Genomic DNA, 23,043 nt, shown 5'->3' with positions numbered 1-23,043 from the left:
TCCCACATCACATCCACAGTGGTGACAGAGCCAAGAAACGTCCCCCAAATCACATCCATGGTGGTGACAGAGCCGTCTTACATCCCTAACATCACATCCATAGTGGTGACAGAGCTGTCACATGTCTCCCACATCACATCCACAGGGGTGACAGAGCCATTACACGTCCCCCACATACCATCCACAGTGCTGACAGACCCGTCAAACGTCGCTCACATCACATCGACAGTGGTGACACAGCCATCATAGGTCCCCCACATCACATCCATAGTGGTGACAGAGCTGTCACACGTCCCCCACATCACATCCATAGTGGCGACAGAGACATCACACATCCCTCACATCACATCCACAGTGGTGACAGAGCTTCACATGTCCCCACATCACATCCATAGTGGTGACAGAGCTTCACATGACCCCACATCACATCCACAGTGGAGACAGAGCCATCACACATCCCCACATCACATCCACAGTGGTGACAGAGCCGTCACATATCCACACATTACCTCTTACATAGGAATACTGTGAGGTGAAAAGTCTATAGTCTTGTGTGTGCGCAAAAGTATAAGCTTTTGTAAGCTTGTCCACTGACAAAGACATGAACAGTCTATAATGTTAAGGGTAGGTTAATTTTAACATTGAGAGATAGAATATCAAAACTAAAATCCAGAAAATCACATTGCATACATTATATATATTTATTTGCATTTTTCAGTGAGAAATAAGTATTTGATCCCCTACCAACCATTAAGAGTTCTGGCTCCTGCAGACCAGTTAGACGTTCCTAATCAACTCGTTACCTGCATTAAAGACTGCTGTCTTATATAGTCACCTTTATAAAATACTCCTGTCCACAGACTCAATTAATCAGTCAGACTCTAACCTCTACCACATGGGCAAGACCAAAGAGCTTTATAAGAATATCAGGGACAAGATCAAAGACCTGCACAAAGCTGAAATGGGCTACAAAAACATAAGTAAGACGCTGGGTGAGGAGACAACTGTTGGTGCAATAGTAAGAAAATAGAAGAAATCCAAAATGACTGTCAATTGACATTGATCTGGGGAACCATGCAAAATCTCACCTCGTGTGGTGTCCTTGATTATGAGGAAGGTGGGAGATCAGCCTAAAACTACACAGGGGGAACTTGTTAATGATCTCAAGGCAGCTGGGACCACAGTCACCAACAAAACCATTGGTAACATATTACGCAGTAAAGGTTTAACATCCTGCAGTGACTGCTCAAGTGACTGCTCAAGAATGCACATGTCTGAAGTTTGCCAATGAACACCTGGATGATTCTGTGAGTGATTGGGAGAAGGTGCTGTGCTCAGATGAGACAAAAATTGAGGTCTTTGCCATTAACTCAACTCACCATGTTTGAAGGAAGAGAAATGCTGCCTATGACCCAAAGAACACCGTCCCCACTATCAAGCATGGAGGTGGAAACATTATGTTTTGGGGGCGTTTCCTACTGCTGCATACAATATTGAGAAATTAGTCATTATGTAGTGTAGGATTACTAAAGGTGATTGTACACTGACATACTGTAATTTGCAGATACGATCAGGTATAAAATGTATACAATATTTATGGAATATACAGTTGTGCTCAAAAGTGTACATACCCTGGCAGAATTTTTGCTTTCTTGCCCTTTTTTCAGAGAATATGAATGTTAACACCAAAACTTTTTCTCCACTCATGGTTGGTGGTTGGGTGAAGCCATTTATTGTCAAACTGCCATGTTTTCTCTTTAAATAATAATGACAACCCAAAACATCCAAATGACCCTGATGAAAAATTCACATACCCTGGTGATTTTGACCTAATAACATGCACAGAAGTTGATACAAATGGGTTTGAATGGCTACTAAAGGTAACATCCTCACCTGTGACCTGTTTGCTTGTAATCAGTGTGTGTGCATAAAAGCTGAGTGAGTTTCTGGGATCCAGACAGACTCTTGCATCTTTCATCCAGCCACTGGTGTTTTTGGATTGTAAGTCATGGAGAAAGCAAAAGAATTGTCAACGGATCTACGGGAAAAGGTAGTTGAACTGCATAAAACAGGAAAGGAATCAAAAAAGATATCGAAGGAATTTATAATGCCAATCAGCAGCATTCACACTGTGATTAACAAATGGAAAATCAGGGACTCAGTAAAAACAAAACCATGTTCAGGTAGACCAACAAAAATTTTATCCACAACTGCCAGGAAAATTGTTCGGGATGCAAAGAAAAACCCACAAATAACATCAGCTGAAATACACTTGCAGCGCCCCAGAGTCCTGGTCGTTGCAGTATTGTCGCTCGTCCACCAGGGTGAGTGATGGTACGTCTGATGGTACGAAAGGAGTTCACCTGACCAGGTATCACAGTCACACACTACACTTCACACTCCGGCCACCAGGGGGAGCAAAATGTTCTATCTATTAGGCCACTCCTCACACTCGGGTAAAACTGGGGGTTGGATAGGAAGTTAGAGAGAAAGCTGTCTGGGTGAGACCCAGAGAAGACCTGTCAGGCAGACAGGGAGAGAAGGAGGAACATCTGAGCTGCAGACAGAGGTCCCTGTCAGGGGTGGGATCCTGACAGAGACTAAGCAAGAGATAGAACGTTACGGAGCTGCGCCTGCACCTCATTGCGGCAGCATCCTAAGAAAGGACAAGAAGCGAAGTATATTGTGGAGAAGTGAGAAACGAGATCACAGCACAAGGAGATAATACCAGGAGGAGTCCTGCCTTAAGATCGGCAACATCCTTCTGAGGCATGTAGCTGGTGGCCGGAACACCGAGGGAGTAATAGGCTCTACGCATTACTTCAAACAATGGCAGGACAGTTAATTCCAAGTTGGCTGCCCAACCTTTAACCTAATGAAGACAACGGAGGCAAATTGTGGGAGAGGGGCATCACTAGGGTCCCTATAAAATATCTCCAGGCCTACCCCATCATATGGGTCGTCCTAGCCATACCATCTGGGGGACGGAGAGAGAACATCAGAAACATACACGAGAGTTGTGAGGACTATCCCGTGGTGCTCAGCAGGGAGGTACTACAACACACAGGCGCTAGTAGGAAGGCTACTGATTTCCACCTGCAAAGGGAACTCTGGATGTGCCTTCGGACCGGCCAGACTCAGCCAGCCCTGTGAACAGTGCTCTGGACTGCGGATGCTGAAGTCCTCAGTAAAAGGTAAAGAGACTGCAACCTTGTGTCTTCATTATTTACTGCGACCTACAATCACCAACTACCCTACCGGGAAGCCCTGGGGACATAATTCACCTGTGGGAAGGTATACCTTCTAGCTGCTATAACATCACCCCAGCGGACCCTTCAACAGCATCGGTCATCCTGACCAAATACCACAGGTGGAGTCACGAACACTTGACAAACTACACCTTTAATTGGGCGTCCCTTAGCAGGGCCATGGACCGGGTCGGGCCACCGTGACATCCCCAGAACCGAGACAGAGGGACCCGGTACCGAGTACCCCACTGCCCTGTGCCTGGGGGCGATCCAGCTTTGGCGTCACGAACAGGATCTACTTAAGCCTGAGAAATCGGGTCATGTGTGCCTTGGAACTGTGCCAGAATTGTGCTTGAACTGTGATTTGCTTAAAGACTGTGTATTGCCATTTGCCGCCAAAATTCCCCCCAAAACCGCCGCCATTACAGTGCCACGAGGAGCGCAGGAGAAGACGAAGGGCATGCCATGGGAGGAGACTACCAAAGCGGCGCCAAAAGTAATGACCGTCCCCTCCGACTACTGCTGCAAGATGATGTGCCCCAAAGCAGAGGAGAACCGCCCCCTGATTTGCAACAGTGGGAACGAGGGGAAGAAGGAGCCCCACCCCGAGAGAATGGCGGAGCCATGTGCATGTGCGGGCTCAGACCTCAAACAACGAGGGCGACCAGCGAGTACCCGAACGACGACGAAGTGATCCAGGTCTGTCCCCGCTGACTGGAGGCGGATCCGAACCCACCGCCGCTGGAGGATCCGGACCTCTTGGAACCGCGGGCGGAAGAGCCGAACCAACCAATCCCAGACACAAAGCCGACAGCAGCGAGGAAATGGAAGTTGGAACTATGCCAGAAGACCGCATGGGGTGAACCGCGGTCCGAGCCGCAGCCGATTCCAGTGTCCTCATCAATGGAACAGATCAGCATCGGTGGAACCACACCAGACGCAGGTATGGAAAGCGCCCCTGCTCTACCGACCGATCCTGCTCCCGTGACCGCTCCCCGACCCGACAGTAATCGATCCCCCGCCGCTGAGCTCGTCGTGGTACCTCCTGATGCCCTGGAGAAGATAGTGCCTCCGTTACCAACAACCATGGGAGAACCACTAGACGTGAGCTCCGAGGGGGTGATCTTCCAATGGGACGCACCAAAGACTAGACCGGACGGGTCCCGAGAAGAAGGAACCTATATTGCTGCGCTCACCTGGGAGCAGTACAAACAATGCCTAATTTCGCACTGGAAAAACAGAAAAGAGACAGAACAAAATGACCCACCAAGAGTACAAAAGCCAAAGACCGAATGTGGTAGAAAGAACCCGGTGAAACAAGGAACTGTACTAGCCTTTCACCCGAAGAGAGGTTGGGGCTTAATACAGGAGCCGGGACTACCGTCTGAAGTCTTTGTTGCCAGCTATGACGTAGAAGTTCAATTCCGCAACGGATATCGGAACCGAATCTTGCGCAGAGGGGACAAGGTGACCTACACCCGCCATCGGAGTGCACAAGGTTGGTGCGCACGGAACGTTAAGCGATGTGAACCTACCGTATCGCCACCTGCCGTCCTGACTGCAACTAACTCTGAACTGACAAACCCTAACACTACCACCACTGTGTGCATTATTGCCGCTACTGAACTGGCTACCCAAACTGACATTCGAATTCAGACCCCTGGTGATTTGACCGCACCTGAGAGACGACCCAATGACCTTGACACCGCAGCAGACGAGGACACGGGATCAAAGCTTCCCTGTTCAAGAAGTGTTCATTATCGGCTGATGCCTTGCAACCTACTATGAGAATAAACCTCGGAGAACCGAAAATTGTAAATAGTTAACTGTTTGCCTTCCTGTTTTGCTGCTTTAAAACCCGTCTAGGGTTACTTCTTAAAGGGATCCCTTTGTTGACCCGGGATCCCTATTGTTTTATGTTTTTGCAGAAGTTTCTACTTTTATTACCTATGGACTGCCGAATCATGGACGGTGAATGGTTCACAAAGTGTTGCTGTATATAGTTTGCACCGTCTTAAAGGTGCTCCCTACTGGTTTTACAAAAAGAAGAGCTTTTTGAAGAGACTGTTCCTGATTACAGCGCGAAAGTTCTTGCTTTAAACAGACTTGCAAATTGATTGTTTGCACTACCTCAGAAGAGACTTGGTTCCCCCTTAAAGGGAATGTTCATTTGTTGCACTTAGCCTAAAACATGATAATGTTGCCTTAAGAAAGTTAAATGGTGATAATGTTTTACATAGTAGTAGTATGTAGTTAGCCAGCTAGTAATAAGAAATGTTTAATGATGTACTTTAGAAATTGAGGACAAGAGAAAGTTGAAAGCCGAATTTCAATAAAGTGAACCTGTAAAGGTTAGTGAGTCCTCCAGAGAGCCATAGATAGATGGTTGATAGACCTTGCACTTAGAGAAATGAAGAAAATGTTGATTTATACTTTAGAGTTTTGTAGCATGCCTTTAGTGGGTACACGCCCTTAAAGGAAAAGTACTGTTTTGTATTTGCACTTAGTAGATAGTATACCCGTATGGGTAATAACAGTTATTTATAGTTAGTAAATTAATAGGTGTTATTTAAAATCTTAAGCACAATGTAAATATGTTTTTGTTTGCAACGTTCAAGTGTTCTCACCTCCCATAAAGGGAAGCACTGTTATATTTACTTGTTTACAGCATTCCAAAAATTTTGGATGTCTTTTGCTAACATGTATTGTTGTTCTTCTTTTCCCAGTCTGGGAGTACTGGATTTAACGGGGGGGAGTGCAGCGCCCCAGAGTCCTGGTCCTTGCAGTATTGTCGCTCTTCCACCAGGGGGAGTGATGGTACATCTGATGGTACTAAAGGAGTTCACCTGACCAGATATCACAGTCACACAGTACACTTCACACTCCGGCCACCAGGGGGAGCAAAAGGTTCTATCTATTAGGCTAGGATAGGAAGTAAGAGAGAAAGCTGCCTGGGTGAGACCCAGAGAAGACCTGTCAGGCAGACAGGGAGAGAAGGAGGAACATCTGAGCTGCAGACAGAGGTCCCTGTCAGGGGTGGGATCCTGACAGAGACTTAGCAAGAGATAGAACGTTATGGAGCTGCGCCTGCACCTCATTGCGGCAGCATCCTAAGAAAGGACAAGAAGCGAAGTATATTATGGAGAAGTGAGAAATGAGATCACAGCACAAGGAGATAATACCAGGAGGAGTCCTGCCTAAAGATCGGCAACATCCTTCTGAGGCGCGTAGCCGGTGGCCGGAGCACCGAGGGAGTAATAGGCTCTACGCATTACTTCAAACAACGGCAGGACAGTTAATTCCAAGTTGGCTGCCCAACCTATAATCTAATGAAGACAACGGAGGCAAATTGTGGGAGAGGGGCATCCCTAGGGTCCCTATAAAATAGCTCCAGGCCTACCCCGTCATACGGGTTGTCCTAGTCATACCATCTGGGGGACGGAGAGAGAACATCAGAAACATACACGAGAGTTGTGAGGACTATCCCGTGGTGCTCAGCAGGGAGGTACTACAACACACAGGCGCTAGTAGGAAGGCTACTGATTTCCACCTGCAAAGGGAACTCTGGATGTGCCTTTGAACCGGCTAGACTCAGCCAGCCGTGTGAACAATGCTCTGGACTGCGGACGCTGAAGTCCTCAGTAAAAGGTAAAGAGACTGCAACCTTGTGTCTTTGTTATTTACTGCGACCTACAATCACCACCTACCCTACCGGGAAGCCCTGGGGACATAATTCACCTGTGGAAAGGTATACCATCTAGCTGCTATAACATCACCAAAGCGGACCCCTCAGCAGCGTCGGTCATCCTGAACGAATACCACAGGTGGCGTCACGAACACGAACACTTGACAAACTACACCTTTAATTGGGCGCCCCTTAGCAGGGCCACGGACCGGGTCGGGCCACCGTGACATCCCCAGAACCGAGACAGAGGGACCCGGTACCGAGTACCCCACTGCCCTGCGCCTGGGGGTGATCCACACTCTCTGACACATAGAGGTGTGGCTGTTTCAAGATGCACAATAGAGAGGCAGTTGAAGAAAAATGGGCTGCATTGTTGAGTCACCTGAAGAAAGCCATTACTGCGCAATGGCACAAAGTATCTCTCCTACAATATGCAAAACAGCAGAGACAAGCCTCAAAAGTTCTGGAATATGGTAATTTGGAGTGATGAGACCAAAATTGAACTTTTTGGCCACAACCATAAACGTTACATTTGGAGAGAGGTCAGCAAGGCCTATGATGAAAGGAACACCATTCCTACTGTAAAGCACGGAGGTGGATCGCTGATGTTTTGGGGATGTGTGAGCTAAAAAGGCACAGGAAACTTGATCAAAGTTGAAGGAAAGATGAATGCAGCATGTTATAAGCAAATACTGGAGGCAAATTTTCACTCATCAGTCATCAGCTGCGCATAGGACGTTCCAACATGACAATGATCCAAAACAGAAGGCCAAGTCGACCTGTCATTGGCTACAGTAAAACAAAATGAAGGTTCTGGAGTGGCCATCTCAGTCTCCTTACCTCAATATCATTGAGCCACTCTGGGGAGAGCTCAAGAGCGTAGTTCATGCTAGACAGCCCAGGAATTTACAGGAACTGAAGGCTTTTTGCCAGGAAGTGTGGACAGCTTTACTACCTGAGAAAATAAAGAACCTCATTCACAACTACCACAAAAGACTTCAAGTAGTCATTGATGTTAGAGGGGGCAATACACGGTATTAAGAAATGGGGTATGTGAACTTTTGATCAGGGTAATTTGGATGTTTTGGGCTGTCATTATGATTTAAAAAGAGAAAAAACAGTAATTTGACAATAAATGGCTTTACCCAACCACTAACTATGAGTGGAGAAAAATATTTGGTGTTATAATTCATAATCTCTGAGAAAAGGCCAAGAAAGTAAAAATTCTGCTGGGGTATGTAAAATTTTGAGCACAACTGTAAATGTAAAGAACATATAGTTCTAACAAGATAGTGAGGATTTATCAAAACTGGTATGAGGGAAAAATGATGTGGCTGCCCATTTCCTGTTCAAGTGGATCTCCAAAAGTGAGAGTAGGAATTTAACTGGTTGCTAAAGGTAACTGCATCACTTGTTTTCCCCAATGGTGTTAAAAGTGAGCATTACGTGAATGAGTTAATTTAACACATGTCACCATTATCTGAAGTAGATACTGACACATTTTTTTATGGTTGTCCAACAGATTGACTCCTCTGCAGGCTTTCAATCCTCAGTTCATAGACACAAAAAGTGAAGTTGTTACCCAATCAACCAATGAGATAATTTCTTACTGTAACATCCATGCAAATACCTGTCACTACTTTTTCCACATCTGTTGCCAAGGTATGCAGGGCAACTATATGGTAGCCCTGTTTTATTCCTGGGACTTACAAAACCACCCAGCCTGGAGGCTTGGAGATTATTGCCTGGCAGGTTGTATTTCTCTCTGATGTGAGCCCTGGGAGATGATACTCTCCATTTAAACTACTGAATTTAAGTCTCCTACTTCCAGTTATAAGCACTTCTTTATCTGGTCCATACCTTTCTTATGTGCTCTGGTATTTCTACTGTTTTGTCCTGTGTCTGATCTCTGCCCATTTACTTTCTATCCTTCTGACAATATTATCTGTACCTCCTGATTCTGATCGTGGCATGTTTACTGATAATTTTTATGACTTATGATTTTATCCCTTACCTGCACTTCTTGATTTTGACCTTGCTACCTGACCATTTCTGCCAACAAGCTCTACCGGCCAGCAGCTACTGTGCGGACTCAACCCAGGATCTCTGTGTAAGTCCACATACCTGTAAAGGATTGAAAGAATAAAAACTAGTGCTACCCTGTGTCAAGAAATAGGAAGAAGTTCTGATTACTTCAATTACACATACAGAGCTCTCAGCTGCCATTTCCTCTGCCTGCCAGCACAAGGCTGGAATTCTAAGCCCCTCTTCCTCCCTCTCCCCTGCTATATAGCTGTAATGTGAGACCAGTGTGCCAGCAACCATCACTGAATTTGCTGAGGAATTTTTATGGCTTTGTGCTGGGAAAGCCAGTCTCCTGTCTAAACCCCTCATGACCCTCCCGCCTGATACCAGCTGTAACTGGTACAGCAACTTTCAAACCACATGGGACTTTTTTGTTCCTGAAAAGTTATGTATAATGGCACCAATCAGGGATAGAGACATAAGGGTTACATATTCCAAATGTCCACCGAAAGTTCTATAACTCACTGAAATCGCTAGGATCTAAACCTGCAAAATGCAACAAATTGATTTCTCCGTAAGCGGGTCATATAGCTATGCCGTGTTTATACTTAAAAACCCCCCCTGACGTGGTGTGCATCATGAGCTTTGTGTCTTTCTTCTACGAGGTTCGTACAGTGAGTTAAGTATAGAAATGGCATGTCATAACTCTAAAAAAGGGGAGTATTCAGCCTCTAAATGAGGTCACCACAGGGGGAGTGCCTTGATTTTGGGCACAGAGATAAGTGAGTGAGACATCAGTCTTCACTAGTCTTTTGTCCTGGGTCTAGCTGCGAGTCAAATCTGTAATGCATCTGGATATATGCCCACCCCCACAGCACATGGTCTGCCATGAGATGAAATGACATAATGAACTGTAAATGTTTCTTAACTTTAATCCCATTTTATTTGTAATTGTACTGTACATACGATACTTGTCTACTTTTATAATACTTTTTTATACTTCTGTAAGCACTGCCTACCTTTTTGGAGTAAAATATATAAAATTGCTAGCTTCATTTCTCCTTGCTCTATAATGTACTGTCACATCCTCTGAAGTGAATAATACCAAGAAAAGACAAGCGTATGCATAAAAATAGGGATCACCACGGCAAGTAATAAGAAATTGAGAAAATCTTTATTCAGAGAACAACATGCACAAAACATTTAAAAACATCTAAAAACAAGGAGAATAATGAGTCCACCATTATAACAGATAAATACTGACAGAAACGGCACCCTACACAGCTTAATGCATATCCTCACAGCTTGTTATATATAGTAGGCAACAGAACCAGATGACACATAAAAAATACACAATAGAAAGGTGTACACCATATAGATCACTGTTACAGGTTGCTAGGCATTTAGACAAATCCCCCTACACCACAAAATAGCATGGTAACAGAGGCACAAAATCCTACGATGGGGATATATGTATATAAAGGGCCCCCCCAAAAAATATATAGTGGCTACCTCCACCTAGCCTTCCTCACCAATCCTCAAGAGCCTCTTACCCAGCCCAGTGTAAGCACCTAATAAAGCGGTCCTGTGCTGTCACGCATAAACGGTCAGTCAAGCTGTGTGGGTACCGAGACCCATGCGTATCGACGCTCACGGCGTCTTTCTCAAGGTCAGTGTGATATTACTCACGTTGTCCTCTGATATTTATGTCGCAAATCAAGTCATATACACCAATCAGGCTGTGCAGGGACATGGTAGCGTCGGTAATACGGCCTGGCGTTATGCCAAAGTCACTGCGCAGGCGCTGAGGGAGAGAAGTAACAAGAAGCCATTCATGGCCATCAGGGCATGCGCAGAGCAGCTACAACGCTGGTCCGGTCACCATGGCAACCGCTAATACTGAATAAGTCAGCGGTGTCCATGGAAAATAGCAGAACAACGTCCGACAATGCCGGTCAGGCGTTTGGACAAGAGGGCAATCCACCCCCACTCAGATGGTAAGATTATCCCTATTAACGTGAACAGTGCATACTGGTCACGCCCACAAGGCGGAGCTGTTATCCTTCTACATAGAGTATGTTTCAGCCACAGAGCATGCAACCCCATGGATTGAACACACACTCATACATTCCACACATGTGCGGTTACATTCGTGTCCGAGGGATATATTCAATGACACCATATTGGAGTGCCCATAAGTATCCAGCAGGCACCTAACAGGTGCACAATAGACAGGTGCCAAAATTATGGCCACCGGGCACATCAATATTGTATCTCAAACAATGTTAGAAACTATACCCACTCTAAAACACACTAGTGATGGTCAGAATAAAGTGCATAGAGGCAGGGTAGCGCATATATACACCAGCCAACCACCCTGGTCAGGGTTCAAGCACCCACACATACCCATACACATTCATAAAATTCACATATTGACATACATCCATTGTTGTATGTGCTACACTAGAAGGTACTTGTCCTGTTCACGAAAAAAAGGGAATATAATCATATAGAATAATAAGTAAGGGTGGACAAAAAATAACAAACTAGAACAGTTTAAACACCACTACAGTGCAGTCCTCAGATCAAGGGTTATAGACTCCCGGTACTCCGCAAATTTTACTCCAACCACTGGATTCTTTATCTTCCTCCTTTTCTTTATCTTACTCCAAGAGATATCACCGTTAGACTCAAGACCGAAGATCCGTCCACCCGGTCAGACTGCTAAAAGACCAATAAGGCAGCCTACATCACCTAAAAAAGAGAGAGGTCAGGGATCCATTAATCATACAATAATGCTCACGGCCAAATCCAGCCCACAGCCCAGAGTACACAGAGAGCCACAAGATGGTCATAGGTCATAAGATCTAGATCTTATTGTAGAAGCCCGTGTACAAGAGCTCTTCATTTAGTCCGCTCGGTGCCAGGCTCCCTAATTCATAGATAAGACGGGATTCCTTTCTCAACAGTTCATCTGTGAGCCTACCACCCCTAATGTTGGAGGTTACCCCCTCAAGGCCCATAACACGGAGACTCCTGTGGCTGCCCCTATGATGATCTAGGAAGTGGGATGCCACTGAGGTGATTTGTTTCCCTTTCTCCCTGTCCCCCTTCGCCGTGGTAATGTTGGAAATATGCTGCTGCACCCTGCGGCGCAGCTCTTGGGTGGTTTGGCCAACATAGATTTTTTGGCAACCGCAGATCAGGGCGTAAATCAGATTCCTCGTACGGCAGTTGAAATATGATTTAGATTTGACATGGAAGGGTACAGATGGAATATATGTCCCCTCTTCTGCCAACATAAGGGGGCAAATTGAACAACCACCACACGAGTAAGACCCAATAATGGTTTTACCTGTACCTGTCCTGGTCGTCTGTCGCTTGTAGTGGCTCCTAGTCAAGCAGTCTTTCAGGTTGTGTGCTCTCCTTGCCACCATTCTTGGTCTCTTCGGGATAATGTTCTTCAATCTCAGGTCACTGAGTAGAATCCCCCAGTTGGACTCCATCACACGGTACACATCCCTCCATTGGTTGTTGAACCTTGTAATCAAACCAAGTTGGCTCCTATTACGTTGTTGTGTCCTGAGGACCTCCTCCCTAGGTTTTTGCTGGGAGAACTCATATGCACTCGAGGCCACCCTCCGTGGGTACCCCCGTTCCTGAAAGCGTCTGGTTAGCAACTTTGATTGTTCTTGAAAACTTACCATGGTACTACAGTTTCTCCTCACACGCAGGAACTGACCCTTGGGGATGCTGTTTCGTAGGTGGTTCGGGTGGAAACTCGAGTAATGTAGGATATTATTGGTAGCCGTCTTTTTTCGGAAGAGAGTCGTGGTAATGCGATTGTCTTTGAGCATAATCTTCAAATTGAGAAAATCCACCATACTGTTAGAATAACACGACGTCAACCGGATACCACATTGGTTGGTGTTCAATTCCTTGACAAAATCTTCCAAGGCTTCCGCTGTACCTGTCCATAAGACAATGATGTCATCAATAAAGCGGTACCATTTTAAGACGTGCTCCCGATAATCACGATTCCCATATACCTGAGTCTCCTCCCACCACCCCATGAAAAGGTTTGCGTAAGGGGGCGCACACCTCGCCCCCATTGCTGTACCTGACACCTGCTTGTAGTAGACCCTATCAAAAACAAAATAGTTCTTCTCCAAAATAATTCTGAGAAGGTCCAAAACAAACGAGTCATGGCCCCTATTTCCCGTTGTAAACTTGTCAAGAAAATATCCTACAGCTGCAATACCTAGGTCATGGTTAATGCTGGTATATAATGCCTCTACATCAAATGTAGCCAGGATGGTGTCATCAGGTAATGTCAGGGGGTCCAACTGCTGAATGAGAAATGATGAATCCCGTATGTAGGAGTCCAGCTTGAGTGTGAATTACGCTACTAATTTGGGTTGGCTCCGGACCCGTATTCATTAAGATATCGGAGCTGGTGGCAGCGGATTTGTCCTGTGCGTTTGGGAGACTTTGTAGCGATGGACGGCGTTGATAATTATTGTTCCTGCCTAGATATATCACCCTCGCTGCCGCGTGCTCATTAGCCAGTACAAAGTAAGGCAGCCTTTCTGGTGACTAATTAACCTAGGTGCAGTACCCTGTCTGACCTAAGGTTAAGGGGGGCGCGGGAGAGCTTCCAAACTGGAACTGGGAATTGGGATATAGATACATCCCCTTCAGAAAGGAACCAGGGGCATCCAAACAACCCCGGTTCATGACAAATTGGAGTGAGTGGTGGGGATGATATAGATATCCTCCCTGGGATTCGTGACACCCTGTGACCTGATAGTCACAGTTGCTAGTGAAAAGTCGGTCCATAGAAGCTCTATTTAGAGGTGCTAGACGACTATGGAAAGAGCTATTTTACACTTACATTTTGTAACCTGATTTGGAAAAATTAAAACTGAAATATCATTAGTTAGTATAGGAAATGGCACTAGCTTTAATATGAGGCCCAATACTCTTGGTATATCCAGATTTTTTTTTTTTAAATATATAGAAGCTTGTAAAGTCACTTGTTCATAAAACACATGTGTTTGAAGATTGCTAAAATCATATTAAATATATTTCAGGTGTAGATATCCATTCTACAAGTTGAGCCAAATGTGAACTCTAGAAACATGTTGACACTGCATTGGTGTGGAGATAACGGACCATTCACAGCCTGTCCTGTCACTCAGTGAATCCATGACAAGGTGCGGATAAAGTCACAACATTTCAAGCCTGCTGCTAAGCCGTCCTTCCATGATGCAGCTCCACAGCGTGGGAAATGAATGGTGATGTATGGGAAGCATCCTGCACGGGGCCAGCAGGATTCTTTCAGTATCACCTTCTTCTTTCTAAAGATAAATGTCCTCTTCTTATTGAGAAAATGTTTTAGTTGCTAGAACAGTAAAAGGTCACGTTCTGTATTAGATTCCCAACTCCTTGTTCTCTCCACAGAGCACTGCCATATCTGCATACAATCTTATCTTACCAGGTAGAACTAAACAAAAATTGTAAATCATAAAGCAGAAAAACAACACTAAACTCAGATGAAATATAAGTTTACTCTCTGCTGAACCACATTAGCCAAAAACATATTTTCAGAGACAGCAACCAAGATTACATTTCAACTCACCCTTTCTCATCTACTACACTCTTCCAGGAGTCGTTTATAAACTATTTTTTAATTACAAATGCATAAACACAATTCGAAAAAATACTGGTAATACCACAATTCTCAACATTAAAACCATAATGTACATCTAAAGATGTGAAACAAATTTGGTTGCTGAAGTTATTTCAATTAAACAATTAAATTAAAATTTCACAATCTAATTAAAAAATAAAAAGGTATGGTAAAAAATACAGTATTCATAAAAATACATATATTCATACTTAAATGCATTTGGGGCTAAAAATCATGTTTGTTATTTGGTTTCATTAACAATTTTGCACCATATACCTTTTGTAACCTCCTTGTTGCAATGTCTATTGTTGGCAGCTGAACAAGAATCCATCAGTGAGTTTGTTGAAACTGAACTACGGAAGAGTTTGGAAATCTTATATGTCTTTTTCCAAGCTTCTCTTTATTAATTTATGGCCAAAGACCACATCAAAGTTGAATATGCAGAGAAACAAAGAGCCTGTAAAAATCAAACAGAGCAAAAATTTTTATGAAATTCATATGTAAAAATATTTTTGGGCTCCAAATACATAAATGTAATTAAAATAAATGTACCCAAAAGGTGGGCAGTTTTTTGTGTTGGTTATGGTGGTCTCCACCAGCTTTAGTCACTTGTATGAATATAACTGCAGCAAATGATCTAAGTCTTCATACAGACTAGCTGTGACAGAATCAAAGAAATTCTGTTGCACCAAAATATAAAATGCCATTAATATTCATAAAATTCTGTAAAAATCTCTCTTTCATTTATTCAATTAACCTCTTAGTGACGGATCCAAATTTTTTAAATCTGACTAGTGTCACTTTATGTAGTAATAACTCTGCAACGCTTCATCAAATCCCAGTGATTTTGAGATTTTTTTTGTAACACATTATACTTTATGATAATGGTAAATTTAGGTCAATATGTTTTGTGTTTATTTATAAAAAATATCAGAAATTTGAGAAAAATGTTAAAAAAATAGCAATTTTCAAACTTTGAATGATTATCCCTTTAATCCAGAGAGTCATACCACAGAAAAACATTAATAAATAAAATTTCTCTCATGTCTGCTTTACATCAGCACCATTTGTAAAATGTTCTTTTTTTTTGTTAGCATTTTAGGAGGTTTAAAAATATAGCAGTAATTTTTCATTTTTTTAAGGAAATTTACAACATTTATTTTTTTAGGGACTTATCCATATTTGAAGTGCCTTTAGGGGTCCCATATATTGGAAAACCCACAAAAGTTATACCATTTTAAAAACAGCACCCCCTGACATATTGAAAACTGCTGTCGGGTAGTTTATTAACCCTTCAGGTGATTTTCAGGAAGTAATGCAAAGTGGCATGATAGAAATAAAAATATGCATTTTTAACACCTATGGTAAATGCCGCTGACTTCTGAACAGGTTACAACAGCCGTCAGACTCTAAGGCCGCTATTTGTCCTTGAATTGCCATCGCAAACATCAGAACCACACAATCAAGATATGAGGGCACCAATTGGGATAAAGAGGAAGCCCCCACACTCTGTTAACCATTTATATGATGTAGTCACTATTGACAGCAACATAAGGGATTAAACAGATTTGGACGGTCCAAACACTGATCGTGGCTTATGCAGCAAGTTTTCAGCTGTAGTGTACAGCTGACAGCTGCTGGATTGTCACCTGTATGGGGAGGCTATTCTCTTATATGTCAGGTCAGTTAAAAGACGTATTGGCAGTCATTATGGGGTTAATCGTCAAAATGAACAAGTACAGTGTATTCATCCAAAATGAGGGTTAAACAATAATAACAAGGAAAATGGGCAAGACCTTGTAGACCAACAACTTTCACACATAGTAAAATGATGTCACGAGATAAATGAAATAAGTCATGAACATTATATCTATGAAGATCTAACTTGTGGGAACTAAATTTTTGTTAATGTAATGGTGGTTGAATGCAACAGGTTGAGGGGACACTGTCACAATCCATTTTTGGATTTGTGACAGATCTGGTTTCTTTAACTTAATTTTTTTTTCCTTTCAGGCCATAGGGAGTTAATGTCAGTTTCTCCCCGATGGTGTAAATGCATTGCTGCTGGGTCAGCTGATGTGAGCGGTGACCACTCCCACCATCATTTAAGAGGTCACCTGATGCATCAGCTGACTGTCAGTGTTAGAGCAATCTGCAGTGACCAAGCTGGAGTAAAGTAGCTCTCTGGGTGCAGTGGTGCTTCAGCTGAATATGTTTATCTGGTGTTCTTATCCTGCTGTGCGATGCTTTGCAGCAGAAAGCTACGTGTCGTATTTTTGTTACCTCGTCCCTTCAGTGTCTGTCACTTTCCTGTGTTTGTTACCTGCAGTGGTGCGGCTAGTGTCTGTCACCCGCCAGTGCACTAGCTAGGGCAGTTACAGGTGACATTTAGGGATGAGGTATCCTGACCTTGGCAGGGTGAAGGACTTGCATAGTGTGTTAGGTGAGATCAGGGAGAGGCTCAGGTCTGAGCTCAGGAGGTGTCTGTCCCTGATTCCCTAGTGTAGTGTCAGGGCCTTACTCTCCCTTATTCCATCGGTGTTGTGCTGTTGTGCCGTTTGGTGACCGACCAACCGTTGGATCATGTCACATGGATCAGTCACTCCGTTACAGACACAAGGCAGGAACAATCAATGAGCTATTTATTTCCTCAGATATGGTGGGAAAATTGCAATAGTTATAACAGCAGGTAACGTGATGCAACTGGAATATCACAGGTAAATTATACAATACAGAGCATAAAATGAGTCTTTAAAATTCACTTTAAATATTAGGGAAGTTCCTCGAGGACTAAACTTAAGACCCTCTAACAGGGGTAAATACCCGTTCTGGTGGGAGCCACTGTGCAGACTACTTCCATAACCATTACCCTTCTGGAAAGGCTGCAAGTTATCTTGCCAAAGTCTACCAAAGCACCTCCACATCAATTAACCCTTGTCCTGTCCACTGCCCCTGCTCAGGCCAACCCCTGTACCATACTTTGGCGCAGGAAGTGACTGCCCGGTTCACTTGTGTCTCATGTTCACTACTGCAAGCATCCTCTTCTAGGTGGTGTCTCCTCATGGATCTTTGATGTTTGACCATTGAGTGTCTTTCAGGTATGAGAGAAAGAGGGCTGGGCTCTCGCTCTTGACCGGCATTGTCTGGACTCTGGGTATTGACTGGTGCAGGTCTGGAATTCGGTTCTTCACAGGCGTATTTGGAATTCTGGGTCTTGACTTGCGCAGATCAGGTCTTTGGGTCTTGACTGGCATCTTCTGGACTCTGGGTCTCACTAGGTGCCACTGGGGTCCTATTTATAACCAGACAGCAGTCTGATGGGACACACTTCTCAATCTAAACTTGTCACCCCCTGTAACTCTGCTCCCACCAATGATTCACAGTGCTGAGGTTTTTCAAGAGTATTGTCACCTTCTTTTACACTAGGATGGGGGGTCCTACTCAGCTATTTATGTACCATTACAATGAATTGCATGAAGCCCCAATAGCCTAGCAGTTAGTTCCCATTGGTCAGACCACTATCAATCTAACATCAAGTATCATGTGGTGGAGTAAGATATTTTTATGGAATGCCCCTTTAAAATGGGGCTATTGGGAGTTCATCTGTAGCTTTTGTATCTAGGCATTATAGCATTAGTGGGTCCACAGGCCTCTCTTCCACGTAGGGGGATACCAGTATTATAAATGGTAGGCATTAGCTTTGTCACAGATACTGCACTGCAGCTTATGTGCATTATGTTATACCCTTGCTTTCATCTTTTCTCAAAGTCACACACATACTGTTAGTTTTTACAATTTACAGATACTAATATTAAGAATGGAATACAATAAATTAAAGTGGTTGTCCCTGACTAACATCTTAAAGACCTATCTATGAGATAGTTAATCAATATGGGCGTCCAACACTCGGCACACCCACTTATCAGCTGATATCTACAGTTGTACGCAAAAGTTTACAAACCCCAGCAGAATTTTTGCTTTCTTGGCCTTTTTTTCAGAGAATATAAATGGTAACACCAATACTTCTTCTCCACTCATGGTTAGTGGTTGGGTGAAGCCATTTATTGTCAAACTACTGTGTTTTCTCTTTTTAAATCATAATGACAACCCAAAACATCCAAATGACCCTGATCAAAAGTTCTCATACCCTGGTGATTTTGGCCTCATAACATGCACAGAAGTTGACACAAATGGGTTTGAATGGCTACTAAAGGTAACATCCTCATCTGTGACCTGTTTGCGTGTAATCAAATGCGACATGGTGTCTGCTCTCGATTCCAGCCAATTTAGCATTCAAAAAGTCAAGAGGTGCTCCTGCCCTGCGGTGCACCCAAACATTGGATTTTCCCCACATATGGGGCATCGGCATATTCAGGAGAAATTACACAAATGTTGCTGTCTATTTCCTCTTGTGATTATGATGTGCAGTGTGGAGTTTCAGCACGTGGTGACATCACACACCAGTCGGTGAACTGACACTTGCATGTGCTGCTGCAGCACTGCCAGAGTGGTGGCAGCTGTAGCCGACTAGTGGAAATGGGCACTGATGTACCTTGACCAGAAGCTCTGACAAATCTGGGTATGTTTTCAGAAACCTCTGAACTACCTAGTTGAACACGTGCCAAGCATGGTACGTGTGTGAGCTTGCCAAGCTTCACAGCCACCACCAGGTTTTGCCCATTATCACACACGACTGTGTTTGGTTGGAGGTTCAGGGGCTAAAACCACAGATCTGTCAGGTCTGTTGTTTCTTTAAGTAACTCTGATACGGTGTGTGGTTTGTCTCCTAGACAAATCAGCTTCAGCAAAGCCAGTTGTCACTTATCTGAGGCAGTACTGCAGAGCTTCCAGCTGTTGTGGAAAATGTGCTCTGAGATAGCACATTGGAGATGAAGGATGCGGATGAGCAGGAGGAGGTGCAGGAACTGCAGTAGGAGGTGGAGGAAACCCTGATAGAAGTAGCTCCAGCAATCCTTAGCATCAGGAGCACATGTGCCGTGCCGGGGTGTAACTTGGCCCCAGCCTCCACAATGTTCATCTACTGTGCCATAAGTGAAATGTAAAGTCCCTGGCCTCAAGCGCTTGTCCATGTGTCGGTGGTTAAGTGGACAATGCCAGTAAGTGCATTGGTAAGGACATGAGTGATGTTCCCAGACACGTGTTGGTACAAGGTGGGGATGCCACACTGGGAGAAAAAGTGGCAGCTGGGGACTGAGTACCGTGGGTCTGCTGCCGCCATGAATCGTCGGAAATCCACTGTGTCTACCAGCCTAAATGGCAACATTTCCAAGCAGCCTGGAAATGTGTCCATTTAGCATTTGGGCCTGTGGGTAGGTGGTTGGGAACTTTCTTTTTTCATTCCAAGGCCTGGGGTAAGGACAACTGAAAGCTAGGCTGGGACAAGGATTTGGAAGTCCCTGATGATGGTAAGTCAAAATGTGCAAGGATAGGTGCAGAGCAGAAAGAATCTGCACCAGAGTCATTTGAGAAATTGTTTTTTTTTCATTCTTCGGGTCAGTACGATTACAGAGATACCACATGTATATAATTTATTTTATGTTTTGCCGCTTTTGCACAATAAAAACAAAAGAATTGCTTTTGCATCAGTATATTCTGAGAGCTATATTTTTTTTTATTTATCTGCTGACAGAGTTGTATGGCAGCTTGTCTTTTGTAGGACAAAATGACTGTCAAGGGAGGGGCACATATATCACTCCGCTGCCACCAGTTGTCAAGGCTAATAGCCAAAGGGTCATGCAAGTTTCAGTTTTTCTTTTCTAATAAAAAATTTCTACATTTCTGTTTTGTTTTTTTCAGTCAAGAGGGGGTGCAGAGCGTACATTAATTAGAAAAACACCAAGGTTACTTACCGGTAGCTGGTTTTTCCGGAGCCCATGACAGCACACCTGAGAGAGGGGATCCGCCCAGTCAGGACAGGAAACCTACTGAAATAAAAGGGCGGTACCTCTCCTTCGCTTCAGTTGGTTTTCAGCGCATGAGAGGCCCCCTTGGTTAGTTCACATGGCAATCTACCACCACATTATAATAATAACAAAAAACACCCAATTAAAAATGCGCACCAAAGGGTGAAAAAGAAGGGAGGGAATATACAGGTGCTGTCATGGGCTCTGGAAAAACCGGCTACCGGTAAGTAACCTTGGTGTTTTCCCGTCTCCCATGACAGCACACCTGAGAGATTTTTGGAGAAAGGAACACCTTAGGGAGAGACCACCGCTTGCAGCACCCTTCTACCAAAGGTAAGGTCAATAGAGGAAGATAAATTCAGTCAGTAGTGTTTAAAGAAGGTAGACCGTGAGGACCAGGTAGCGGCCTTACATATCTGATCAATCGATACCTCTGCTTTTTCAGCCCAGGAAGTAGCCACGGCCCTGGTGGAGTGAGCCTTGATGCCTTCAGGGATCGGAACGCCACATGCAGCATAGGAAAGCTAATGGCCTCCCTAATCCATCTGGCAATAGTACCTTTGGACACCCCATGACCTTTCCTGCTACCCTGGAAAGCTACAAATAGAGACTGATCTTTCCTCCACTGACTGGTTAAGGATATGTACTGTAACATAGACCTCCTTACATCAAGAGTATGAAACCTTTCCTCACCTGGATTTCTAGGATTAACACAAAATGAGGGTAATACAATCTCCTGACTCCTATGAAATGTAAGAACTACCTTAGGTAGATAAGCCGGATCTGGTCTTAGAACCACCCTGTCGTCATATATCTGTGTGTATGGAGGACAAACAGACAGGGCTTGCAAGTCACTCACCCTACGTGCAGACGTTAAAGCTACTAGTAGCACTGTTTTTAGAGTGAGAAATTTTACCGATAACTCTTGCAAAGGCTCAAAAGGACTTTTAGTTAGAGCATGTAAAACCAGATTCAAATCCCAGGGAGGAATTTTCTGAAATACTACAGGTCTAGACCTACTACATGATTTAATGAAACGGGCTACCCACTTATTGGAGGCTAAATTACAATGATATAAAGCTCCTAACGCTGACACTTGAACTTTAAGCGTATTGGTTGCCAACCCTAGTTGTAAGCCTGCTTGTAGAAACTCTAAAATAGCACCCACAGGAGCCTCATCCAACAAAGGTTGTCCTAAAAACTCTAGAAACCTCTTCCATGTCCTACCATAAATTCTCGATGTAATTGGCTTCCTACTTCTCAACAGGGTGGAGACTAGCCCTGGCGAGAATGCCTGTCGGCTTAGTAATGCCCTCTCAAATTCCAGGCTGCCAGATGGAAGCCCTTCACTTGAGAGTGGAATACTGGTCCCTGGGTAAGCAGGTCCGGAACCTCTGGTAGAATCCATGGATCGGTTACCGACATTTGTCTTAGGAGAGAAAACCATGGTCTTTTCGGCCAAAATGGAGCAATCAGAATCACTCTTGCCTGCTCCATTCTGATCTTCCTTACTACTACCGGAATTAATGCTATCGGTGGAAACACATAAGCGAGGCTGAATTTCCACGGTATTTGAAGGGCATCTACTGCAACCGGGTTCCCCCTCGGGTCTAACGAGCAGAACCTCTCCACCTTCCTGTTGTGAAGAGTGGTAAATAAGTCTATTACCGGTTTGCCCCAGGCCTGCACTATCTGTTGGAATACCCTGGGACTCAGCGACCATTCTCCCTGTCTTAGCTTTTTGCAACTTAAGTAGTCCGCTTTCGTGTTTTCGACCCCCTTTATGTGCAGAGCTGTGAGGGACAGTAGGTGAGATTCTGCTAACTGAAGAAGAACAAATGTTGCCCCCATAAGTGAAAGGGACCTTGTTCCCCCCTGATGGTTGATATAGGCTACTACTGCGTAGTTGTCGGACATAACTCTGGTATGACGACCCTGAAGGATAGGAAGGAAATGTCTTACTGCCCTTTCTACAGCCCATAACTCTTTTACATTGGATGTCTGATGTGTTTCTGTATGGGACCAGGATCCCTGTATCGAAAGGGTCCCTAGATGTACACCCAATCCTGTACCACTCGCTTCCGTTGTGATCACGTCTTCTATCGGAGTTAGCCACTGAACCCCTGAGCTCAAGTGATCCCTTACTGACCACCAGATTAGGGAATCTCTGACGCCTACTGAAAGGTGAACTTTTCCCTCCAAACGCCCTTCTAACAATCTTTGTGTTGACAGGACCTCCCACTGTAATTGCCTCAGGTGAAACTGTGCCCATTTTACAGCAGGAATAAAGGATGCTAGTGACCCTAGCAGGGACATCGCCTTCCTCAGTGTCATTACAGGCTGATGTATCACCAATTCCACAAGACTTTGTATTTTGGATACCTTGCTCTCCGTCAGGAGACAGAGTTGGTGCGTGGAGTCCAGAACCAACCCCAGGAAGGACTGAACTTTCTCTGGTGTTAATCTCGA

Source organism: Ranitomeya variabilis, chromosome 2, assembly GCF_051348905.1.
Source record: "Ranitomeya variabilis isolate aRanVar5 chromosome 2, aRanVar5.hap1, whole genome shotgun sequence".
In the NCBI taxonomy this organism is placed as follows: Eukaryota; Metazoa; Chordata; class Amphibia; order Anura; family Dendrobatidae; genus Ranitomeya; species Ranitomeya variabilis.
This window is presented reverse-complemented; position numbering follows the sequence as displayed.